Source organism: Aethalodelphis obliquidens, unplaced genomic scaffold (assembly GCF_003676395.1).
Source record: "Aethalodelphis obliquidens isolate GAN/ISIS:26980383/991018 unplaced genomic scaffold, ASM367639v1 scaffold40, whole genome shotgun sequence".
NCBI lineage: Eukaryota > Metazoa > Chordata > Mammalia > Artiodactyla > Delphinidae > Aethalodelphis > Aethalodelphis obliquidens.
The window spans coordinates 10,068,420-10,095,273 of NW_020837984.1; the positions used below are offsets into that span (position 1 = coordinate 10,068,420).

The 26,854-nt window shown below is 45.0% G+C and overlaps 1 protein-coding gene across 4 annotated transcripts in view; it reads left to right on the forward strand.

Annotated features, from left to right (window-relative positions):
• Positions 1-26,854, forward strand: part of SLC1A4 (solute carrier family 1 member 4) — a 99,294-nt gene that overhangs the window by 3,900 nt on the left and 68,540 nt on the right. For 2 of the 4 annotated variants that reach the window (XM_027131841.1, XM_027131843.1), the window contains exons 2-4: positions 3,711-3,848; positions 4,806-4,901; positions 6,920-7,167. The gene's annotated coding sequence lies outside the window, so the exon portion shown is untranslated. Of the gene's footprint in view, positions 1-3,710; positions 3,849-4,805; positions 4,902-6,919; positions 7,168-8,470; positions 9,057-26,854 lie in introns of those variants that run through there. The other 2 variants (XM_027131842.1, XM_027131845.1) reach the window with 2 other exon arrangements.

Genomic DNA, 26,854 nt, shown 5'->3' on the forward strand with positions numbered 1-26,854 from the left:
GCCAGGAAAGGCTTAAGAAAGAGGTCAAGTCTTGACCTGCACACAGAAATAGGGATAGGGACGCTCCCAGGGGACCGGGGTAGGGAGTCCCTGCATGGCTCATATTGAGGAGACAGGAATGGACCAGACAGCTGGAGAGGGTTCCCAAGGAAGCACCTAGTGATGGGGCGGCTCTAGAAATGCCAGAGGCTGCTATGGTCAACCCCTATATCTGTTCTACCCTATTCCTTAGTTAAAGCCTTCCTGCAACAATGCTTACTTGCCCCAGTCTCCCTTTCAGCTATGTGTTTTCATGTGACTTGGTGTGGGCCAATGAAATGTAAGCAGAAATGTTTTGTAGAGACTTCTGGGAAAACCTCTTCAAATAGAACAAGTTCCTCCTTAACCCTTCTTCCTCCCTTCCTCCATCTTGATGTCTGGGAGATATATGTGATGACTGGTCCTCTAGCATTATCTGAGACAATGACTACAAGGGCCATACTTTAGAAATGATGTAGTGATGAAACTGTAACCCCTATAACTGTGGAGCTGCTGTACTATCCCTGGACCGCCAATCTGTCGACTTTCATTTAGGTACTAGGGAGAAACTTCTTTCTTGTTTACATCATGGTTATTTTGGGTTTTCTATCACATACAGCTGAGTTTGTTCCTAACTGCAGTAGCCCGCCTAGATTATTGGGGAAGCGGGGGGATCCCTGAGTGCCAGGTCAAGGAGTCTGGACTTTATCCTGTGGGTCAGTGGGGAGTAGCAGAGTGACATGACGAAAGCCGTGACTTATTGATGTTCATTTGGCCACCAGGTATGACATCCACTAGAAGAAAGTGCAAGGCCGCCGACCAGCTAGGTGACTTTTACTGTAGCACAATTGCTGGGCTGGTGAGGGAGTAGAGGGTGTGTCTAACCTGATTTCTCAACTGGCCACTCTGAGATATCAGGCCAACCTCCAGAAGTTCTGTTTCCATAAAGTCTCCATAGCTTTCTAGAAGGCCAGCAAGACTTTGGGACTGACAGGTCCTGGCACACTCCTCCTGGGATAAGAGAAGGCAGTGGGTGGTGGTTAAGAGTGGAGTTTTGGAGTCAGATCCATCTTGGTTCAAATTCTGGCCTCCTCTTTTGGTAGCTGTATGGTTTAGGGCAGTTATTTAATCTTTCCTGGCTTCAGTTTTCTCATCTCTAAAACAAGGATGAACATACCTGTTTCACAGGATCGAGAGCTAAGCCATGTGAGAAGCTTAGCGTGGTGTCTGGCCGTGCCTGATTCACAGCTGAAATGGCCACACTTGTGTGTTTTATTTGGGTCTCAGTTATCCTGATATTTTTATCACAAGGATCTATTTTAATTTGATAACTACAGACAATGAATACATTTTGGCTTGAAACTTTTGGATAGGCCACCAACCTGTTCTATATTCCTGTTTTTAATGATCGAATCATAGAAAAAACTTCTTCTTCTCCAGTCCTATTCAGGGATGGCCTTGTGTGGTACTTGACAGACTGAGTTAAATTGTGTCTGGTTTTTAGTTCTTGTACTTTTAGACAACGCAACACGACAGCGATGGGGAGGATGCAGGGCCCACTCTCCCACCCCTGAACACTTACATAAACTCTCCCGGCTTGACTTTCTTTTTTTTTTTTTTTTTGCGGTACGCGGGCCTCTCACTGTTGTGGCCTCTCCTGTTGCAGAGCACAGGCTCCGGACGCGGACGCGCAGGCTCAGCGGCCACGGCTCAGGGGCCCAGCCGCTCCGCGGCATGTGGAATCCTCCCGGACCAGGGCACGAACCCGCGTCCCCTGCATCGGCAGGCGGACTCTCAACCACTGCGCCACCAGGGAAGCCCCCCGGCTTGACTTTCTTACTTCTCTCTCCCCTCCTGCTTCCCTGAGAAAAGGAAGGGACTGCCTCAACTTCCTGCTCCCAAATCTCAAGTCTCCTGCTCGCAGATCCCCTCATCTGCCATTCCCCTTAATCCGAGTGGAGTGGTGTCCCTCCCACCATCAGGGCCAGGCCCCTCCACCTGGGCTCTGCACTCCCTTTCGTCCTGCCTTCTCAGTGCCCTTGCACTTAACCATCGTCCTGGGTCACTCTTTGCTTTCAACCTCTCCTTCTCCTGGTTTCTTCCGATTGACCTTGGAACGCATTCATAATTCATTACACACAAAAAAGTGAAGAACCTTCTTCCCCCTTTATTATTAGAAAGTAGGCTTGGGGCTTCCCTGGTGGTGCGGTGGCTAAGAATCTGCCTGCCGATGCAGGGGACATGGGTTCAAACCCTGGTCTGGGAAGATCCCACATGCTGCGGAGCAGCTGGACCCGTAAGCCATGGCCGCTGAGCCTGCGCAGAGGTTCTATTACTATAGAAGAAGGAGGTTACTGGGTTGGTATAAAGGTGATCATTTTATTTATTTATTTATTTTAAAATATTTATTTATTTATTTTGGCTGCGCCCTGTCTTAGTTGTGGCATGTGGGATCTTTTTTTTTTTTTAGTTGCAGCATGTGGGCTCTTAGTTTCATGCTGGATCTAGTTCCCCAACCAGGGATGGAACCCAGACTCCCTGCATTGGGAGTACGGAGTATTACCCTCTGGACCACCAGGGAAGTCCCCAAAAGTGATCATTTTAATATTATATATGAAAATATTTTGTCCAACTTAAAAGTTCACTTTTTTCCTCCTAATTTAAAAAAGAAGTTACATTTCTCCTCTGGTTCAAGGTGCTTCAGGAGCCTTCGGCTTCCTTGCAGACATGGCTGAGGCCAAGAACCACACCATGTACAACCCTTCCCCATATAGCACAGAAATGGCATCAAGAAACCCTGATCAAAAAGATCTGAATCTCGTAAGGGCATGGACCCAAGTTCCTCAGAAACGTGCACTTTGCCAAGAAGCACAGCAAGAGGGATCAAAAGAAGATGCAGGTCAACACCACCAAGGCCACGGGCATGGTGCCCAGGCTGTCAAGACCCTCGTAAAGCCCAAGGGCAGAATGGGAATCCAGATCTCCACCAGGGCCATAGATTTCACAGGCAAGATGGAGGCCTGGCAGAGATGTCCTCAAAATAATTAGCTGGACTCACCCAGGGGTGGAAAGGAGAGTGTTCTACGCAATGTCCAGGCATTGAAGCTGTTCTGTCTCAAGGCAGCTGTAACCCCCTGTCAATGAGTGAGGAATGGGGAAGAACCCTAAAATAGTCTGCATCCTCTCCTCTCTTCTGCTTTAATATTAAGCCTCTGTAACCTTGAGTAGGTTCATCCTTTAAAAAAAATTTAACCAGTTAGGGTAGGTGGTAACAAATGATGTCCAGATCTCAGTGCTCAGAACAACAAAGATTTATTTTATATTCATTCCACCTGCCTATCTTGAGGTGGCTGGGGCCTCACTTCCATGGGCCTCATTCAGGGACCACAGCTGATGCAGTAGCCACCATGTGGAATGGCGACGGCAGCAGTGGTAGGAAGATGGAAAATGTGACAAGTTATGGATTGGCTCATAGGGTCAAAGTGACATGGGTCACTTTCACCCACTTTTCTTGGGCTCCCAAAACTCAAAGAGGCCTCGAGAGGGTAAGGAAGTGCAATTCCACCACATTTCAGAAGGGGGAGAATGAGAACATGGGTGTCAGACTTAGTGATCATCACAATACTTTTAACCTTTTTTTTTACATTGAATTCACAGAAAACCTGTAATGGTAACTAATAGCTTCATTTCAGGGTTGAGGAAATAGCCTGGGTCGCTGCCATCCTTAAGGACAGGAAACGCATCCACCTGCTAAGTCGCTGGTGACATCTTGTGACAGCCAAGAAGCAGCCACCTACTAGCCGGGGAGGAGAAGGTGTCCCAGCCTCCAGGTGAGAGTCACCAGAACAGGCCTCTCCTGCTGGGCTGAGACGCACGGGGTTATAGTAGGTTATAATAGGGCCGAGGACTCCCGGGGATCGAAGAAAGGGCTTCTCCTGATAGATTCTCTGGGGCGTTGGGTCTTTGAAGAGTGAAAGGAATGTGACCTTGCACTTTGCCCTCACAGCCAGTGAAGCAGGGCATCCCCTGATGTATGACTCTCTTCATGGAAACTTTGTGGACATGGTTGGGGAGTGTAGATAATCACATTGCATCATGTCTGTAATATAAGCTAGGTGAAAAAGCAGGATACAAAAGTACAACTAGACTACAGTTTAAATGTGTGTGTGTGTGTGTGTGTGTGTGTGTGTGTGTAGCACGTATGAATCTCAGCCTGCAAACTATATGAGCAAGAAATATTTAAGTCCTTTATTTCCTTTTACTCAATTTAATTCTGCCTCCTAACCCTCACTTGTCCTGATGGGAATTTGCCTTCAGTGATTCTCAGGTGTCCCCATCACCACAGTTGTGCTGGGATCCGTGGTCCACAGCAGCAAAACACCAGTATGCTTCTGTGATTTTTGACCATATATACGCACAGATCCCACTGCAGCCCTCCCCATCCCCTGTCCACTCGGTCCCTGTGGGCTTTAGTGCCTGGCCTGGGTGGAGGAATCTTGGAAATCCTGGAGACTGGCTTCCTCAGACCCACCCTCTGAAGTATCACCTCTGAGGTCTTGCCACCTCCCTCCTCAAATACCTGCCTTTCCTTTTTCCCTTCATCCCTAACTCCCTGCTGCCTCAAGACCTCTCTCCAGCCTGCCCCCTTCAGACGCATAATCTCTTCAATGGGTTTAAGTTTTTCAAAAGGAAGAAGTATACTAGCCCTGCTACAATACTTGAATATAGGGATTACCAGCAACATGGGAATTAGATGATTTGAAAATTCTCCTGTTACAAACTCCTAGAAATGCTGAGCTTTCAAGAAAAAAAAAAGAAAGGAAGAAAGAAAGAAACCTTCAGGTGCCAAGACTTCATCTTGCTTTGGGATGAAAGAAGCATTGGTGAGTAAAGAAACAGGTAAACCAGGGGGTAAATCTAAAAACAATAATAATGATTTATAAAACTAATTTAGGATATGTAAAAATGAGATAGGACTAAAACACTAGACAACAGTAATTATAAAATGGGAGCTTAATGATCTGATTTAATGTTTTAATATCATTGAATTGTTTAGGAGGAGAATAAAGACATTGATTCACTTTATATTTTGTTGCATCAAATAAGCATGTTTGCAATTTAGGGTATCCAGTAGAATAATAAAAATTGAGTGCATATCTTCCATGCAGGAAGGAGGTTAAACAAAGCCTGGATTTCCAGCTGAAAGGGAAATGGAGGAAAAATACAGAGACTAATATATGAGTTAAGAGTCAGAAAAAAAATCTGCCATACACACACATACAAATATACGTGTGACATACAGGAATTACCTCTCAGTGCTACAGTGATCGTTTATGGAGAGCGAGGGTTCAGGTGAATTTTATCTTCTTTTTCATATTTGTGATGAGCAGCCTCCAAAATGACCCCCAGTGGCCCCCACCTCTGGGTACTCACACCTGTGCAGTCCTTTCCCACAATGCAACAGGGTTACTCTGTGGTCAACAGAATGCAGCAGGATTGATGGTACAGCACATCATGTTGAGGTTACGAAAGGCTGCAGCTTCCATCCTAGGCCCTCTCTCTTGCTCTCTCATCATCTGCTCTTGGGGGGGGGCGACGTTGTCACGAGCAGCCCTATCGAGAGGCCCACCTGTGGCCTCCTGGCAACAGCCATGTTGAAGAAGAGTATATATATTCTTTGTCAGAATCTTTCCCCTTATAGGTTATTACAAGATATTGAATATAGTTCCCTGTACTATACAGTAAGTCCTTTTTGGTTATCTATTTTATATATAGTGTTATGTATATTTTAATACCAAAGTCCTAATTTATGCCTCCCCCCCCTTTCTCCTTTGGTAACCCTAAGTTTGTTTTCTCTGTCTGTGAATCTATTTCTGTTTTATAAATAAGTTCATTTGTGCCATTTTTTTAGGTTCCACATATAAGCGATAGCATATGATATTTGTCTTTGTCTGGCTTACTTTACTTAGTATGATAATCTCTAGGTCCATCCATGTTGCTGCACATGGCATTATTTCACTTTTTTTTTATTTCACTTTTTTTTGATTGAATAATATTCCATTGTATATATATATACCACATCTTCAAGTTTGGAGTCTATTAATCTCCCATGGCTCTAAAAATCTGTTAATCAATAATCCTGCTTTAACCTGCCATGGAATTTTGGCTCTTCTATAACAAGCTAGCCTAAGCCCCCCCTCATGAGGGACCCTGCTCTGTCCAGTATGGGATACACTAGCCACAGAGGGGCTATTTACTTTTAAAGTAGTTGAAATTAATGAAAATTTTAGTTTCTCAGTTGCAGTAGCCATATTTCAAGTGCTCGATGGCCACAGGTGGCTAGTGGCCAATGTGTTGGACAGCGTGGGGTTAGACCCTTCTGTGTTCTACCGGACAGCACTGCTCTGGGTCTTGCCTCTTAGTGTGGTCTGTGATCCAGCATCAGCATCACTTGGGAGCCCTTAGAAATGCAGGATCTTGGGTGCCTGCCCAGATCTGCTGAATCAGGATCTGCCTTGTAACAGGATCTCCAGGTGTTGCCTGCACTTGTGGGTTTGAGAAGCAGGGCTATAAAGAGCATTCCCCACTGGAACTTGGAAGAGCATGAAAGGACAGATGGGTACTTAGTTGTGTCACCTCTCTACAGACTTTTGGGGACTCATAGCCTGGCTCACTTTTAGCAGCTGTGTGACCTTATCTACCGCGTAGGAAACTCTGAGGCAATGATTACCGTGCTTAACACACAGTAAATGCTCTTTAAATGGGCGTTTTGTTATGTTTGGATTTGATGAGGTTTAAGGTCTCTGCAGACTCCAAGCCCAATGCAGACCGCCGTGCAGAGTGGCTCTTTCCCTCCCCGCCACAGGGTGGCGCTGTGACACCAACGTCCTTTCTTCAACAGGCTTCCAGCTGGCTCCCCGGCAGGAAGCCTGAATTGGCCCCGAGACTTCCAGGTCTCTGTTTCGGATTACCAAGCACGAGCGGGCAGCCGGACACCAATCCAAGCATTCATCTGACAGACAATGGGAAAACAGGCCTCAGCTTTGTGCCCAGCTGGAATGCAAAAGCAAGGTCGGCACAGCGAGTTGAATACGGACTGTGTGAAAGTCGTGGCGGAAGCAAAGGGCTCCTGTTGGCAAGCAGGGGGAGGTACGCCTTGCGATTCTTTAAGTCAGCTTCGGAGCGACCCGGGCTCCACATCTCACAGATGCACGCTCTGGCTCTTTCCGAGTCAAGTGCGTCCGTGCGTGCGTGTGTGTGAGAGAGAGACGAGGTGATCAGGAGTGGGCTGGTGGGGAATGTTTTTAAGGAGTCACTTTCTACAGTTTCTCAAACTTCAGCCTACATCACAATCACCCAGAGGGCTTTTTAAAACGCAGAGGGCTGGCTTCCACCTCCAGAGGTCTGGGGTGGCCTGATAATTTGCATTTCAAACAAGTTCCCAGGTGGCGCGGAGACTGCTGACCCAGAGACTGCCCTTTGAGAACCACGACTCTAAACTCTTGAAAAGCTCTCAAGCAACAAATTATATAAGCCCAGTTCTAGAGAAAGACGTGACTCCAAAGGAACTTAGTCCAAATCGCCACCCCCCACCCCCCATTGCCTTCTTCACTGCCCTCACGCCTTCCCTCGATGAGGCCTCAGCTGTCTCGGTAACCTTTCAAAGTACCCTCAGGCCGTGGCAGGTACTTGCTAGTCGGAACGTGGTCTGGAAGGCTAGCTGGGAGCCAGAGTTTCTTCGCAGGTGATAGGCCCCCTCCCTCCTTTGCCATAACTCATAATCCTTGCTGGCCCAAGAAGGGTGATTAAGACGCTCAGAGCAAATTTAGCCCCACTTTGAGCACAAAACCTGCAGAGACCACGCTCCTTGCCTGGTGCCACCAGTTCAAGGCAGAGTCACTCCCCCCCCAGAAATAGGTGGAAATGGCAGGGGCCTGGCTTTGGTGGGAGTGTTGGATATCATAGAGGAAGTGCAGACAAATCGTATGGGCCCCTCCAGTGGTTGATATGGGCTGACTGGAGTGCATGTCACGAGAAGGAGTCATAGGAAAAAAGCCTGGGTCCCTCCTCTGAGTTCCTCCAGCACCAGGGCTTCTGCAGAGGTGGCACTGACCACTTATTGCCTGGTTACGAATTGTGAGCTCTGCTATTTATTAGAAAAGGGTGTATAGAGCACGCATGATGTACCAAGCTCAGCACCAAGGTTTGATGGGCTGGAAAGCCGAAGGTCCAACGTCATGGGCTTGTGCCCACTAGGAGGCCACATCCTGAAAACTGAGCAGGTCCCTGTGGGGCCCTCCTGGACACAAAAGACTTTCCATGTCCCCCATTTCTTGTTTGTAGGAAATAGGCTTCATTCAGCCTCCTGGACCTTCCCTGAGTTCCAAAGGGCAGATTCAAACAGTTGCTAATCAGGGAATGGGAGGGGTGCAGAAACAAAGAAGGAGCAGTCAAGAAACAATAGTGCAGCCCTGGGGCAGGATCCTGGTTCCTCCTGAAGGGATACACATAACAATACCTTTGAGCTCTTTTGTAGGAACTAAGGCCTCCACTGAGGTGGAGGATGGCAACTTCAGGCTGAGCATTACCCTGTTACCTCACCACCAACCAATCAGAAGAAAGTCACACACCCTGCCAACCCTCATCCCAAATTTTGTCTATAAAAACTTCTCCCTGAAAACCATCAGGGAGTTCACGGTTTTTAGCATGAGCCACCCATTCTCCTTGCCTGGCCCTGCAGTAAACCTTTCTCTGCTCCAAATTTCAACGTTTCAGTTTGTTTGGCCTCACTGTGTGGTGGGCATACAAACCTGCATTTGGTAACAGTTTTGATGAGCCAGCCCAGGAGTTCATGCCTGTGGCAAGTCGACCCTGGCCAGGAGCAGCCCTTTCCCCGAATCCCTGGCAGCTGCCGGAGCTCATTTTGCTCTGGGGAACTCAGAGAGACTCTCCGTGGCAGGCACTGGCCGCCTCAGCCCAAGTCCGTTTGGAGCCAAGGAACGTCCTAAGCTACAGTTCACTTTCGGTGTCGCTTGGGGGTGAGTAGCTCCAGTATGCATGCAGGCTGGGAATTCTCTCCACTCCTTCTGGGCTCACTCTTGTGGGAAGTGAGCCACTCTGGGCTAGCCACTCTGGGTTCATTCTCTTTCAAGAGCTGGGCCAATCTGGAGGCCTCTGTCTGGGAGTGGAAGTGGAATTTTTAGACTACACCTCCTCTGATTTTCTGTGTGACCATACCTTATTTGTAGTTTGTGTTTTTGTGTGTATCATCCTGGCTTGCGCGGGATGGGAAAATTCTACTTGCTCCATCTAGGGCTCACTTCACTTTCAGGGAGTGAGCCATCCAGGGCTCATTGCAAGCCACTCTGGGCCCATTCTCTTTCGGGAGCCAGGACACTCTGGCAGCCTCCATCTCGGAGTCGAAGTGGAATTTGGGGGCTACACCTTGTGTTATCTTTTGTTTGTGGGACGATATTTGTTGTTTGTCTATGTGTGTATATCAGTACTTGTGTTGGCTGGTTGAGACATCTCTGGTCTCTGACAACACGAGGGTATCCTTCCCTATTGCATTGGCTTTTTCTATGGCAGAGGACTGGTTGGGAATTTCCCTTTCTGGAGCCAGGGAATTGTGACCCTGAGAGACCTGCAATTCTGCGTTGCATTGGTTTGCTGTTTGTCCATGAATAATTAGGTATGAGTGAACAGAGAACAATTGTAAGATCTCTGTCTAAATAGATATATGTATGTACCTTATAAATACGAGGTGTCTCTGGCTCCAAAGTGGCGTTGCCAAGATTGGTTCGTGGATGAGTTCTGTTTAATTGGCTTAAAAGAAATTAAGTGCTTATCTAAATTCTCAGAAATAAAAAAGAAACTTGTCAGAATGAATTTTAGGTTCAAGTGATCTGGGAGATATTCAGTGCTGAATCAACATCTGGTATCGAAGCTAGCTTAAGCTTGTTGGTTTGACTAATATTGACATGTCTTTAGTGTCATAATGTTAAGTATAGTACTTCTGTTGTACCTAGGTTTACTAGAGGTCAAATAAGACCTTATTTTAGCTGTTGTGAATTTGTCAGCAAGGAAAGTAACTTGATAACTTGAAACTAAATTAAGTTGAGTGGTGAGAATTCATCGACTATCTGGGTCATTTCAGATAGGATAAAATATTGGAACATTAATTGCTGGGTGGTAAGTTTACCTACCTTTGCCTTCTTAGGAGAGGAAGACTAAAGCATACGTTTTCTAATCAGGAAATGCTGGTTTGACAGATAGCTCCCAGTTACTTGCTCCTTGGTTTTTTGCTGGAGATTAAGGTTTCTAAGGGTTAAAATTATATGTGATTAAATCTACTAAAACAAGAGAAACATTTCAATATGTTAGGAAAGTAAGATGTGTGTTTTCAGTAAAACAGAGTGTGAGGAATGGAACTGCATTTTGTTAAGGGAAAAGAAAGTAATTTTGTCCTAGACCTGGTTGTTTCTAGATGGTTAAAAAAAAAAAAAAAAAAAAGCGGGGGAGGGGGACATATAATGTGGATACAGAAAGTGAGGGGAAGTTTGTGGAAAAGGAACCTTAAGAAAAGAGTTTTGTACATGGTCAGGATTAGCCAAGATTGGATTAAATTTAATTAGGTAAATGAATTTTGTTATTAAAAGTAGGCTGGTGCAAGACTAGAGAGAGAACTTTGTTAAGAGAGCAAAGTTTTCTTGGAATACTGCTTTCAATAACAGATTGTGTGAGGTTCTTTGCCTTTAAGTGATCTGTGTTTGCTTTTGAAATCTTTTGCCACTTTGGTTAAGTGAATTTAAGTACTGTTTCACAGTGACCTGTGATCTTATTTGACCAAGTGTTTTGAAACCTCTTTGATATTTTTGACAAACTTCCCAAATATCAAATTCTAACTGAATTTCTTTTGACCTGAAGCTAACTTTGAGATGCTTCAGAGGAACCTTGATGCATCTGAGAGAGAGAGATTAAGTTAACTAGGATTATTTGGTAATGTTAAATTACGCGGAAAGCCTTACCAAATGAATGATAAGCCTTCTCAGGTTATACTCTATGGATAAATGATATTAATACAGATTGTTCTAAAAATGATATGGAATTTCTAAACACCTGGTATGTCCTGATAAAATGCTAACAGTCATAGTTCGTTTCTTTATCGATTACATCGTAAGCAGGTGTTTAACCATGTCTTTTAAAGTCTTTCGGTTGTTTATAGACAGTTATCGTTGTACTCTGATGCTTTTGCAAAAGTGCTTCACCGTCAGGAAGAGTCATAGGAGGGACTTTCTGACAAGTGCAGGTTTCTGATGAATTTCAGATAAACCTCACTCTGCTCCAAACACAGACGTTTTGGTTTGTTTGGCCTCACTGTGCATCGGGCACACGTACTTGCATTCGGTAACATACAATAGAACACACATAAGTAGAAGTGTATGTAAGTAGTTGTCCTCTTATCTCTTGCAGCTGACACCCCTCATGCAGCCACTGGGCTCTGAGCCTTGTTCAGGTTTCCCTTGAAGGGGATCAGAATATGCCACCCCAAAATATGCCACTTTGGCAAGGGTTGTTTTTAACTGAAGACAATTAGCTGTCTGTCTAAAAGCAGGGCATAACTTTCCCTTTGTTAAGGTAACATAAATCTTCCAGAAATACCAGAAAAAGGAGAAGGACTCAATCACCAGAGAGGAGAAGCTTTTTCAGCGGAGAAAGCACCAACTTGAACATAACAAACCTTACTAAATAACCCTATTATCCATTATAATCCATTAGCTTCCCCCATATATTTACCTTCCCACAACTTATGCCCCTAGAAGTCCAACCCCTATTCCTTCCTTTGTCTACTTACTTCTCCACAGTTTATTACTCTTTGTTAAAATGGTATATAAGTCCTCAGGTCTAACCACTTCTTTGGGGTTTTCACTTTTTTTCTGTAAGGCCCTCATATGTATGCAAAATAATCTTTTCTCCTATTAATCTCTCTTTAATCAGTTTGATTCAAATGACCAATGTATTGAACCGAAGAGGGTAGAGGGAAGGGTTTTTTAACCTCCCCGGTACCCCAAGACAGCCTTTCACAGAGTGTGCAGTGAGTCCCCCTGGTGGCCCATGAGGTGAGTCAGGAGTTCAGGGACTCAAGTTTTTAATTTAAGTAGTTTAAAAAACTTTATCAGTTTAAGATTGAGACAAAGATGAAATGAATTGGTGAAAGTGAATCTTTTAGAGAAGAATAATAGTCATGGAGTGGGTGTTTATCTGCAGTTTGGAAAACACTGGCCCACAGAATTCACTTACTCAGAAGCAGTGGTGAGCAGTACAGAGTTCACTGGAGATTTCATGGCAGATGACTGAAGAGGTCTTTATATAGCACAGCTTACAACTCACACAGCCATAAAATCCCACAGGAGACATTCGTGTTCTTCCCAACTGACTGTGGCTACACAGTCACGGGGTCTTTTAATCTTCTGTGTTTCTGCCATCAGGGCCCAAATTCCTAGCTCCATCTGGAGGCCCTACCCTACACCACCCATCCAATTCTTTCCTTTTATTATGAGAAAGAACTCAGCTCTCTCTCAACTCTCACCCTAAATTCTGTGACTGAGGAAAGTTTATACACAGTGATCAGTGAATACCAGTAAAACCATTTAAAAAAAACTTTTATTAAGAGAGTAATGTGAAATGATGCAAGTCTTTTGAAAACAGTTTAGTAGTTTCTTAAAATGTGAAACATACACTTACTGTATGACCTAGTCATCCCACTCCTGGGTATTTATTGTATTATATTTACCCAAGATAAATGAAAACATATGCCCAAAGACTTGTACATGAATGTTCATAGCAGCTGTTTTGGTAACCGTTGAAAATGTCCATCAGCAGGTGAATGTATAAGCAAATTGAGGTGTATCCAATTCAATGAAATAATACTCTCAGCAATAAAACAGGCATGAACTATTGATACATACATGGATGAATCGCAGAACAATTATGCTAAGTGAAAGAAGCCAGATTTTAAAAAGTGCATACTGTATGATTCCATTTATATAAAATTCTGGAAAATGCAAACTAACTCGTAAAACAGATCGCTGGTTGCCTGGGGAGTGGGTGTTGGCAGGAAGAGGAATGGAAAAAGGATTATCAAGTGGCATGAGGAAACTTTGGGGGGTGATGGATGTGTCCATTATCTTGGTTGTGGCAGTGGTTTCATGGGTGTATGCTTATGACAGATTTATCAAACTATGCATTTTAAATACATGCAGTATATTGTATGTCAATTAGTATCAATAGAGCTCTTAAAAATAGTAATGCAACTCAACTATAACAAAACAAACAATCCAAAAACATGTGCAAAAATTGAATAGACACTTTACCAAGAAAGATAGCAAAAAAATGAAGCACACGAAACAATCCTCAATACCATTACTCAGTAGGGAAATGCAAATTAAAACCACAATGAGGTTATCACCTACCAGAATGGTTACAATCCAAAACACTTATCATATCAAGTACAAGTTCTGGAGAGGATGCAGAGCTACTGGAATGCTCATACATTTCTTTATTTCATAATGTAAGATGGTACAGCCATTTTGGAAAGTGGTTTGACAATTTCTTATCAAATTAAACATATACTTAATATATGACCCAGCAATCCTACTCCTAGGTATTTACCCAAAATAAATTATGTTGATGTAAAAACCTGCACATGAGTGTTTATAGCTCCTTTATTCATAATTGTCAAAAACAAGGAACCAGCCTAATATACTTCAAGAGGTGAATGGGAAACAAACTGCATACATCATCCAGTGGGATCCTACTCAGCAGTCAAAGGAATGAACTAGTGATACACACAATGGCATGAATGAACCTCAAAATAGTTATGTTGAATGAAAGAAGCCAAGCTCAAAAGGCTGCATACTGTAAGATCCCATTGACATGACGTTCTGGAAAAGGCACAACTAGAGTGATGAAGAACCGCTCACTGGTTCCAATGGTTGGGATAGAGAGAGGGTTGACTGTAAAGGGATTTTTTTTTAGGTGATAGGACTATATTCTTTATTGTTTAGTTTTAAATTTTTATTTATTTATTTATTTTAAAAATACATTTTATTTATTTGTTTATTTTTGGCTGTGTTGGATCTTCGTTGCTGCATGCGGGCTTTCTCTAGTTGTGACGAGCGGGGGCTACTCTTTGTTGCGGTGCGCGGCCTTCTCATTGCAGTGGCTTCTCTTGTTGCGGAGCGCAGGCTCTAGGCATGCGGGCTTCAGTAGTTGTGGCACGTGGGCTCAGTAGTTGTGGCTCACGGGCTCTAGAGCGCAGGTTCAGTAGTTGTGGTGCATGGGCTTAGTTGCCCCGCAGCATGTGGGATCTTCCCAGACCAGGGCTCGAACCCATGTCCCCTGCATCGGCAGGCGGACTGTCAACCACTGCACCACCAGGGAAGCCCCTGCGTATAACTTTTCAAATTAGTGTTTTTGTTTTCTTCAGGTAAATGCCCAGAAGTGAAAATGCTGGATCATGTGGTTCTGATTGTGATGGTAGTTACACAAATCTACACATTTGTCAAAACTCATAGAACTGTACACCAAAAAGAGTGCATTTTACTGTATATAAATTTTAAAATAATAATTCATATTGTTATAAAAATGTCAAACGATATAGAAGTACGGGGAGGAAGAAGTGTAAGGGCCCTTTGCACGAACACAGCAGAGCTGTGAACCTGCTCCCTGAAGCTAACTGTGGTTGCAGTTTACTAAGCATCCTCTCAGATTGTTTCCTATGAAAATACATGAAATTATATAGAGATTTTTTTTTATAGAAATGGTATTATACCACATATATGGTTCAGCAACTGCTTTTTTGTGCAATGTTGTGAGGGTCTTAAAGAAATAAAGCTTAACTCCAAAGCACAACTGGACATAACTTTAAAACCACTGCAGCATTTTCAAGGTTACATAAACGATTATGCTATACCAGTGGCACTGGTCTTGGAAGAAGTTAGTCTGTGTCTAAGGCAAATCAGGAAACACTTAGGAAAAGGTAGAATTAACAACCCATCTCCCCACTTCATTAGATTCTCCCTAGTCGATCTGCTATAGGGAGGGAGGCACAAACCTCCCCCCAGAACTGGGGGGTGTGGGAGTATCTTTGGGGGAGCCTGATGAGCCATGGCAGGGGCTAACTCTTGTCAGGGAGGATAGAACCAATGCCAGTCTTCCAAGGTGGGGAAGAAAATTGTTATGAACACAGCAGAATATTTCAAATCTGTTCTTTGAGAAGCTGTGTTTCTTTTGTCTTCTTATGCATTTATCTTTTAAAGCTCCCTTTGTCTTGATACAGAGTCTAAGTCATGTTCTCATCATTGGAAGTTGGCATCGTGAAGAGCTGGGCTCTGTAGTGGAGCAGATGGCCTGGAATCACAGCTCTCAATTTGACCATCTGGGTGACCTTGGGCAAGTCACGACCTTCCCCTGTTGGATTCACAGACATGTTGTGGAGGTTATTACTGTAGATGCAAATGCCTGGTGATCTGTAGCCATTTGGTACAGTCAGTAATTTTACTGTTTAAATCCTGTCCCTTACTTCCTGTGGCAGCCATTGACCTCAGACCTAAGGAAAATTAAATCCCTCTCTTGGGGGGCTTCCCTGAGTGGTTACTAAATGGGTTTTTCCAACAGCCTCCACCTCCCCGCAGGGCAGCTGGGCTCCTCTCAACTCTTTCTAGTTCAGCACCAGTAAACAGCTGAACCTTGCTGGGAAATCTTGGCTAACAGGGCCCGTTTTGATTTTGTTGTCCAAGCCTTTCAAGTGGTCACAGCCTCTGTGATCTCCCTATAATGCCCAGTTACAGAAGCCAGCAGCTTCCCTGAACTACTGCCGGAGACTCATGACCTTCTGGAAAGAAACCAAGACCTCTGGGCCAGTGGGGTCAGCCTTGCCTTTGTCTCAAAGCCCCTAGGTCTCAGGGCTCAGCCCCTTTCACTGGGTTATTTATTTAGCAGCTCCACAGATAATGGCTAAGAGGCATGGCCAAGACACCTGTGCCTAATTTTACCTTCCTTCAAACAGCTAACAAATATTGATCATCCCTGCTCTGGGCAAGTGGGGAGCAAAACCCTACCCGCTGCTCTCAGGACTTTTACAGCCCAGCACTGTTTGTTTGCTAGGTCAGCGGTCAACAAAGGGAAGACAACCTTAGCTGAGCCCCTGTTGCCCTTCCTGCCAATATTTAAACCAGGTCAATTCTTCCAGCCTAGCACACCATTTAACTCTTGTTGTAGCTGAACTGTTTGATAGTTCTGACAGCTCATTGAGGGCCTGGTAGGGCAGGAGTTTCTGGAAAGAAACCCAGATCCCTGAGATCAGTCTTGTGTTTATCTCTGAACCCCAGGTATCAGGGCTCAGAACAAATATATTGAGGCAAGGCAGGTGGCCCAGCTGGGAACTCATCGCCAACCAGGTGTGTGGCCTTCCAACAAGTCACTTACCTCTCTGTGCTGTTTTCACTTGTCATTTTCTAATTTGTACGGAAATAAGACCATAATCTCAGAATATTTTGAAATGTGACTTTTGCAGTTTACTAAATTCTGCAGGCAGAAGTGAATGGAAGAGCCAGCAACCTAAAAGTGCTAACTACTTTTTCTCAGTTTTATTTTTTGTGTGTGTGATACGCGGGCCTCTCACTGTTGTGGCCTCTCCCGTTGCGGAGCACAGGCTCTGGACGCGCAGGCTCAGCAGCCATGGCTCACGGGCCCAGCCACTCCGCAGCATGTGGGATCTTCCCGGACTGGGGCACGAACCCGTGTCCCCTGCATTGGCAGGCTGACTCTCAGCCACTGCGCCACCAGGGAAGCCCCTTTTTCTCAGTTTTAAACCCAACATTTTGAGTCCTCGTTTACATAAAGGGTCCCCCCAAAGACCCTCAACAGACACCCCTCCAGAAATGGTGTTGGGATTCGCAGAGGAGGGAAGTCTTGTACTTAGAAGTAAACAAACTTTTATTTGACATTTGAAAGACAGGTAGATATTTTGAAAGCAGGTGGAATAATAGTAAACAAGGTAAAATATACTCTTGAAGAGAGATTCTATATAAAACAAGGAGAATCTCAGTAAACAAAATAAAGCAAACATCTGAAAAAGTTAAGAGATACATTATAAATTTAATTTTTAAAAGGGATCATGATCATGGGAGAATTGCAAGTTAAAACAACAAGATACTACTACACACCTATTAGAGTCCAAAGCGCTGACACCACCAAATATTGGTGAGGATGTAGAGCAACAAGAACTCTCATTCCTTGCTGATGGGAATGCAAAGTGGTACAGCCACTTTGGAAGACAGTTCAGAGGTTTCTTACAAAACTAAACATACTCTTCCCATTTGATCCAGTGATTGTGTTCCTTGGTATTTACCCAAATAAGTTGACAACTTAGGTTTACACAAAAAGTGCACACATATTTATGGCAGCTTTATTCATCATTGCCCAGACTTGGAAGCAACCAAGATGTCCTTCAGTAAGTGAATGGATAAAATAAATTGTGGTGCCTCCAGTCAGTGGAATATTATTTGACTTAAAAAAAATTGAGCTATCAAGCCACGAGGAGACATGGAGGAATCTTAAATGCATATTATTAAGTAAAAGAAGCCAGTTGGAAAACGCTACTTAGTGTAAGATTCCAACGATATGACGTTCTTGGAAAAGTAAGGAGACAGTAATAGGATCAATGGTTGCCTGATCCTAGGGGGAAGAGAGGGATGAATAGGAGGAGCACAGAGGGTTTTTAGGGTGGCAGAACTACTCTGTGTGATACTGTAATGGTGGATACACGTCATCATACATTTGTAAAGAACCATAGGTTGTACAACACCAAGAGTGAACCCTAATGTCAACTGTGGACTTTGGGCAATAATGATGTGTCAATGTAGGTTCATCGTTTGTAACAAATGTACTGCTCTGGTGGGGGATGTTGATAGTGGAGGAGGCCATGCATGAATGGGGGCGGGGAGTATATGGGAAATCTCTGTACTTTCTGTTCAATTTTGCTGTAAACCTAAAAGTGCTCTAAAAATAAAGTCTATTAAAAAAATGATGGGGGCTTCCCTGGTGGCGCAGTGGTTGAGAGTCTGCCTGCTAATGCAGGGGACACGGGTTCGTGCCCCGGTCCGGGAAGATCCCACATGCCGCGGAGCGGCTGGGCCCGTGAGCCATGGCCGCTGAGCCTACGCGTCCGGAGCCTGTGCTCCGCAACGGGAGAGGCCACAACAGGGAGAGGCCCGCGTACCGCAAAAAAAAAAAAAGGATGGGGTGGAGATCATGATGTTCATTCAAATTTTTTAACTTTTCTAATATCCGACATAAAGTTCTTTTCATTATGGTGGGGAGGCTTACTTATTTTCATCATCACCATGTCTTGAAATACTCTTTTAAAATACTATTGATATTTCGATGCCTTCATAAAATGCTAGTGTATAAGTGTACCATGGTTTATTTGTTTTCCTAATATGGGATATTTAATTTATTTCCTTTGTGTGTGTATGTTGCTATCATAGATAACACCGCATGTATAGCTAATACTTACCCAGTGCCCACTACGTGCCAGGCACTGTTGTAAGTACTCTGCAAGTATTAACAAATATTTAGTCTAGATAACAGCCCTAAAACATTTTACAATCCCTGGGTAAACAGATGGGGAAATTGAGGCCTAGAGAGAGCAGAGCCAGGATTTGAACTAGTTAGTCTGGCTGCAGCCCCTGTGCTCAAATCCAGTGTGCTAAGTTGAAATGCATTGCTGGTTATGCCTCCTTCTCTAGAAGAGGAATTTCCAGATGAAAAGAACACGAACATTCTTCTGGCCACACATAATGCATGTGTTCAAGCCTCTCTCCAGGCAGTGGCACAATTCACCCTCCTCCTGCACAGTTGCCGGGCCAGACTCATCCCAGCATGGCCCACACTTAGCGCTGTATTTGTTCTTATTTTCTATGTGATAGGGGGAAAGTGAGATAGGGCTTAATTAGTTCCTGATAAGTGACGAACCCACCTGACGTCAATTCCCCCTGTAGATGGAAGCCTCCTCTCCCCTGAGTGGTAAAGACTGCTGCCATGTCCTCTCTGCTGTCTGCTGCGCACGGTGGGGTGTCGCTCCAGGACCCTTTGTGTAAGATCCCCCTGTCCAACACATCATTAATGTCTCTGTCACTGTCCCTGGGCTCTTTCTTCAGTCTTGAGGCTGGGCAACTACAAGGCTTGCAGGCCTGCAGGGTGCAGCCCAAAAATTGGTGAACGAGCCAGGAGGCTGAGGAAACTCCCATGAGTGCTGAGATGTCGGGAAATAGGACAGGGAATGGCAAGTTGTAGGGGTGATCCCCATGGCTGTCCACTAGCCTGTGGGGCCCTGTGGCAGCTGTCTACTGTGAGAGGTGTCTTCCTCTTCCATTACATCGATGATATGCTATTAACCTCAGAGACTCTCCAGTTCCAAAGTAGCAGCCCTAGGCTCGTGGCTCCTCTGACTGCACGCAGATTGCTGGTGAATACAGACAAGTGCAAGGACCTGGATTATCTACAAAAGACAGGCAGGCCCCTGACTCACCACCCCTAAACAATCACAGACACAAGGTTTAGGTATATTAACTCAGGGACAGGCTTGTGCATTGGATATGGCCAGTTATCTGGAAGGGTTTGGTTGGGGCCTGTGGCAATGGCCAAATAATAATAAAGTAACTTTGGGCTTCTGGTCCCAGCTGTGGAAGGGGACGGAGCAACTACATAGTGGAACAACAGCTATGTCCAGTCTACAGTATGTTACAACAGGTGGAAGACGTTACAGAAGGCCTACCCAAGTTGTCCAGCAATGCTAAAACAAACAAACAAACAAACACACACTATTTAGGGTCTAGAGCTGTGCGAGACATACAGGACCCCCATGGACGTCAACAGCAACCAAGGAACCCGCTTTACTGGCCGTGAAGCTCAGGAATGGGCTGATAAAAATGATCTACACGGGCATTTCCACCTACCCTCCAACCCCACTGCTGCCAGGCTAATGGAAAGGACGAATGGACTACTAACGGAAACAGAAACTCTCTGTCAACATGCGGACAGGAGGCTAACTCAAACCCTACGAACTATAACTGGACATCCCAGGAGCAATTGTCCTAGTGCCTACACCATGTTAACCCAAAGGCAGCTAGTCAATACCATCCGAGTTCAACTGTTGACCACCGAAGGACCATTGCCAACTATCTGTCAGGACAGTAACTCACTTTTGCCTTTGCCCTAGGATCTACTCCCAGGGGAAAGTATTATAAATGGCCTTGGAACTGGCAGGTAAGTCCCCGGTGGTTTCGGTTTCTAATCCTGTTGCCCATGGGTGCTGTCCCATGGGGAATAAGATTAGAAAGGGACTTAACAGATTTCACCTGTCTTCTACCCAGGCCCACTTAAGACTACTAAGGTAATTAATCCCAGGTCCCTACTTGAGAAAAGCATCATTATATCATACCGCCTCTCCAGTATCCGGCACGGGCTGTGGGGACAGAGGGTGGATGGGTGGTATAGTACTGCTGACCAGGACGTAAACCACAGGCAGGGGTGGTATGATCTCAGAATGCTGTTACTTCTTGTATTTTGCTTAATGGTCATGATCTTCACTGTGTTGTGCCTGTTACACACCTTACATCTTGTCTGTAGTCTGAGCAAAGGGCATCTGATTGTGGACTGGGTGACAATGGTGGCCTCACTGTAAAATGAGTCTGATTGCTGAGTTTACACTGAGATGCTGTTGTCGTCCCCCTCTGGGTACGCCATTCAAAATGGGCGTTCTGGGCTTCCCTGGTGGCGCAGTGGTTGAGAGTCCGCCTGCCGATGCAGGGGACACGGGTTCGTGCCCCAGTCCGGGAAGATCCCACATGCCACGGAGCGGCTGGGCCCGTGAGCCATGGCCGCTGAGCCTGCGCGTCCGGAGCCTGTGCTCCGCAATGGGAGAGGCCACAACAGTGAGAGGCCCGCGTACAGCAAAAAAATAAAAAAAGGGCGTTCTCTTGCTCTCTGTACATCCCCTGCTCCACCAGGCCCTGCTTCACTCACATGACTATTCAATCCTCAGATTAGAGGGCTTAATTAGCTCCTGGTACCTGGTGAGCCCCCGTGACATCAATTCCCCCTATCAATGGTAGCTTTTTCTCCAAGTAGTGAAGATTGCTGCCATGTCCTGCCCGCCTTCTGCTGCACATGGTGGGGTGTTGATCCAAGACCCTTTGTGTAAGATCCCCCGTCCAACAGATCACTGATGTCTCTGTTACTGGGCTCTTTCTTCAGTCTCGAGGCTAGAGAGCTACAGGGATTGGAGGCCCGCGGGGTGCAGCCCAACATGTACCTAGGCATTTTTCTTAGGTTTACCAGTCATTTGTATTCTTGTTTGTTCGTTTCAGCAAATAAGCTGATGTGTTATTTGTCTTTATTTTCATTGAGATTTTGATGTTTTTCTTAGAATAATTCTTTATATACCTTAAGGCTTCAAACCTTTGCATGTTATATTTATTGCAACTATTTCTCAGGTTATGAACAGTTTCATTTTATTCAAAGCACTGTTTCATGTTCAGCCATTCATTTTTGTTTAGTAAAATCTACTGATCCCCCTGCCCACCACCACCATTGTGCTTCCTTTATTCCATTGCTCCTTAGAAAGCACTGGGCTAGAGAGGAATCGTTTTTCTTTGGAGTCAGGGCTTATAAAGCCGGTCCATCCTTCTTCCTTCTCTGGATCCACAGGTCCTCCAAACTCCACGTGAAACTAACACACATGCCTCCTCCAGAAGTTTCCATGGCAGCCTATGCTCCGGAGGCTCCCTTACGAGCCTTGTTTGTGAGTTGGAAGCTGCCTATGTTCTAGAAGGGTTTTAACAAGGATTGTTGAAACAAAAAGGCATTTTCGTCCTCTGAAGACCTGGATAGGTGCAAGCCTTAGCCACTGTCCTCACCACAAGAGAAGCTGGGAGAGGCCATGACCTCAGCAGTGGTCTTTGCATTCCACAATGTGATCTTTGCCTCCGCCTCATGTTGGATAGGATCACCCAGGAAGGGAGTTCAGAGGCTGGGTGGCCAAAACTTCAACAAATGTCCTTTAGAGCGGAAGGCCAGCCAATCAGACTCTGGAGCTGTGCTCCCTGGCCGGAGGTGGAAGGTGTTCAAGGGGCCATAGGGTGCTCTAACCCAGAGTAACAGGGGCTCCAGGAGGCAGGTCAGAGAAGCTTTGTCCCTGTGGTTCCTAATCAGGGACAATTTGGGCGATGTCTGAGGACATTTGGGGTTGTCACAGTTCCGGAGAAGGTGGCATCTAGTGGGTAGAGGCCAGGGATGCTGCTAAACATTCTGCAGCGCGCAAGGCTCCCTCCACCCCCGACAAAGAATTATCTGCACCCAAATGTCAACAGTGCTGAGATTGAGAAACCTGCTTTATCCCGAGGTCCTCAACCGTCACGTCGGCTCACCAGGCACGCCTGCTCACAGAGGACAACAGCCTGGGCACTTGGCCAGGATTCAGGGCCAGACTCCACTCCCTTGGCCGGAACAGGAGAAATGAACAGTGTCTGGAAATCAAAGTGTTGCAAAGTCCCCGTCCTAAGAGTCTGGAGCTCCCGGGCAAGTTCTGATGACTGAGACTCAGAAATGAGACTGGGTAGGGATTTGTTTGCTAACTTAACAAAATACCAGATGCTGGTACAGGCAGATGCCAGAGATGGGGCAGGACGGCCTGAGGGCTGCGGTTAGCGGGGGGCCAGAGGTGGGCGCTGTGACTTCGGCTCTGGGGAGGAAAGAGAGGAGGGGTAACTTACGGACTGCCAGTTTCCAGACAGACCTTAACACCAACCACAATTCAGTCCTTGAGTACAGTCTCAGAATCTACTTAAACACATAATGGGGGTGGGACCAGAGGAGTGGACTGAGGTCTCTAGAGGGGCAGGAGTTTGTATGATTGGGAAACAAGACAAATACCTATTTCTCTTCATAACGCTACAGGCAGAATGAAAGTTCAGCCTTCTTGGTTGCTGGGATATTGTTGAAAAAGCTGGAGAAGCTTGATATAGACTTAATTTCTCCAAGTTCCCTCTGGTTTTGATAGGTACCCAGATGGTGCTAATTTGTTAAATGCTTTTTAAAAACTTTCAGAGTTCTTGGCAATTTTGAGCATCTCAGCAACCCTGTGAGATGGGTGCCAGCGTCCCCATTTGACAGGCAAGGAAGCCGAGGCATGGAAAGGCCAGGTGGCTCACCCGACGCCACAGGGCTGGCTGGTGACTGTGATCTCTGCCCCTCACTCTCCTTCTATAGGAAACATTGGTGCCAGTTTCCAGGGGCTCTGTAGGACACTCAGGCCTGGCACTTCCCCCTTATCGTTGTTTTGCTCTGTGGTGAGCATCCTCTCCTCCTGGCTGCCCTCTCCTACTCAGGTTTGGCACACTTCCCCCTTTGGGGAAAAACAGTCTCTTAGCAGCCATCTACTTACAATTTGTCTCACGCGGCCAGGAGCTCTTTAGCAGCTGCTGCTCTTTGTGAAAGGCTGAATTAAATCAAAGGAGGAGTTTGCCTCAGACTCAAAGATTTAAGAGTGGGCAGAAACCCCAGGAAATGGCTTCCATTCAAGGAGTCATAGACTATCCTAATCTTAATTTTACTAAATTAATGCTAATTTCTATTGTGAACATGTGCTTGTTTCATTTTTTTTCTTTTAGAGATGTATTTCTCTTAATCCTATTGTTAAACTAATGTATAATCATTGTTTGGAAATATTAATAATCCATCCAGGACTGTTCAAAGGGCAAATATTTTAGCACTGGAAAATATGTATCTTAAGGGTTTATACTGGATGCAATTATAAAATAACTTATAAGAAATATTTTCCAAACAGTAATTGTACATTCTTATTCTTATGGATTTTTGTCCAGTCTCTTTATTTCACTAGTTTGGGGTGTTTAAGCAATAAGGTGGCACTCATTTCACACCTAAGTCAGCCAGGTTCCCTTTTTTTGTGTGTGTGCGGTACGTGGGCCTCTCACTGCTGTGGCCTCTCCCGTTGCGGAGCACAGGCTCCGGATGCACAGGCTTAGCAGCCATGGCTCATGGGCCCAGCCGCTCCGTGGCATGTGGGATCTTCCCAGACCAGGGCACGAACCCGTGTCCCCTGCATCGGCAGGCGGACTCTCAACCACTGCGCCACCAGGGAAGCCCCAGGTTCCCTTTTTTGCAACTGGTGTTCCTAAAAGCTGAGACTCTTCACCTGCAAAAGTAATTTTTAAATAGCTTTGTTAAGGTATAATTCACACACAATAAACTACATATATTTAAAGTGTGCAATTTGATAAGTTTTGACATATGTATACACCCATGAAACCACCAACACAATCAGGATAACGCATCCATCACCCTCAGAAGTTTTCTCAAGCCCATTTGTAATTACTCACTTCTGTCCCTCTTCACCTCCCTCCTATTTACCAAGAGACCACTGACTTGCCTTCTGTCATTATAGATTAGTTTGCATTTTCTAGAATTTTATACAAATGGAATCATGCAGTATGTCCTCTTTTTTCTTCTGGCTTCTTTCACTCAGCATAATAATTTTGCAAATTATCCATGTTGTCGTATCAATAGTTTATTCTTTTTTATTGCTGAGGGTTATATCCATAGCATGGATGTACCCAATTTGTTTCTCCAGCCATGTCCCTGTCCAGAGACATTTGGGTTGTTTCCAGCCTTGGGCTATTACAGTTAAGGTTGCTATGATCATCTGTGTACACATCTTTTGTGGACGTATGCTTTCTTTTCTCTTGGCTAAATACCTAGGAGGGGAATGGCTAGGTCTTATGGTAGGTGTATATTTAACATTTTAAGACATTGCCACAAAATGAAAAAAACTGTAAACCTGTTTTCTCAAACATTTTACATTCCCACCAGCAGCACGTAAGAGTTCTAATTCCTCCACATCTTTGCCAATCCTTGGTTAAGATTGGTTTCTAAAATGTTAGACATTCTAATACGTGCGTAGTGGAGATCACTGTAGTTTTAATTTTCATTTCCCTAATGACTAATGGTGTTGAGCAGCCTCTCATGAGCTTATTTCTGTCTTCCTTGATGAAATGTCTGGTTAAATCTTTGCAAAAGTAAAATTTTGCACAGTGATTTCATGCCCCGTGTGATTGATTTATCAAACACCCCAGTGGTGTGACCTACACTGCTTGAGACACTGATTCAACCCTTCTAAGTGTGCAGTTGAAATCCTTGTGTGAGTAAAAGCTAACACTTACAGGGTACTTATCACCTGCCAAGCACTGTGCTAAGTGTTTTTCCACATGTAAATGTGTTTAACCCTCACAACTGGCCCAAGGTCACACAGCCACATCAGTGGTAGGGCAGGGCTTGAAGAGTTGAGTGGGGAAGTGGGAGAGAGGAAGGGAAAGAAGCATTGGTGGGCAGCATTGAGCTTTCATCCAAGGTTTATCTACAGTCTTTATGTAGAAGGGGATCGATGGTGGAACTGACCCAGAGTCCAAAGTTTTGCCAAGGGCAGAGGACCAAAAGGTATAATATTGACTGAGTTGGTTGATGCAGTAGTCTTGGCTAGATAAAGAAGAGGGTGAAGACAGAAAGGAGAAAGGGGAGCAATGAAGGTACTGGAGGGCTCTGAAAGGACAAGAGAGTGCTGAAAATATGAATGGCTTTGGTTAAAGTAGGATGTTGAAATTTGGGAATTCAGAGGTGATGAGGTTCCTGGTGCTGGTGGTATCCAGGGTACGGGGAGGTTGGATGATAGGAATCAGGAAGTCTCAAAAGGGATTTTCGTTTATTTTAATTTTCTTCTGGAGAAAAATACTGAAGTTTTGATGTATGTAGACGGTTTCCTATCTTTTTAGTCCTATGTTATTTTCACTCAATGAAATCTATCAACATTTTCCTTTATGGTTTAGGGTGATTAAGCATCCCAGTTTGCCCGACTCTGTCCCAGTTTCAGCACCAAAAGTCCCACATCCTGGGAAATCCCTTAGTTCCGGGCAAATTGGGACTATGGGCACCCTAGAAGCCATGGACTCTCTTGCATCGACAATTACAAATAGCCTCCCAAACAGTTCTCTTGTTTCGTTCTCATCTCTCTCCTTTACTGAATTCATTCTGAAACCCAGCCCTGATTGCTCTACTCCTAATTATCTGCACACAAAAGAACAAACTTCAGACTGGTAGGAACGTACATCTTCAATCTGATTCCCATTACTCCCTTCGGGTACCCAACGTTCTAGCCAAATTGACTTAATCTAATTCCCCGAACGCTCCGCACCACAGGCTTGTCTATCTCAGGCATCTGTTCAAGGTCTTTTCCTTCCCGGAATTGACTCTCCCTTCACAGCATGTCCACATCCCATTCTTCCTTTCAGATCCTTCTTTGATGTAACGTGGCTCGGGAAGGCTTTTGTGATCTGAAATCTTCTTCCTTAGATCTTTACAGCACTTTGAACCCCTCTATTAATCATAGCAAGTTAGCAAGTGGCAGAACAACTGACACTAACTGGCTCAAACAATTGAGCAGAAAGCAGTCTATGAGGTAGATCTACATTCAGGCATGGTTGGATTGTAGGGACTGAACCAAGCCATCTTCTCTTCTTTCATCTCTGACCTCCAGATGACCTCGGGCAGGCTCTCCCCTTGTGGCTGTACGACAGTACCAGCAGCTTCTTGGGCTTCATTATTCCAGGGAGTGGGAAAAGCGTGGGAGTCATTGTGCCAACATTCCCAGAAGTCCTGAGATGCCCTCTGACTGGACCACCTTATTCCGTCACTGTGCCCG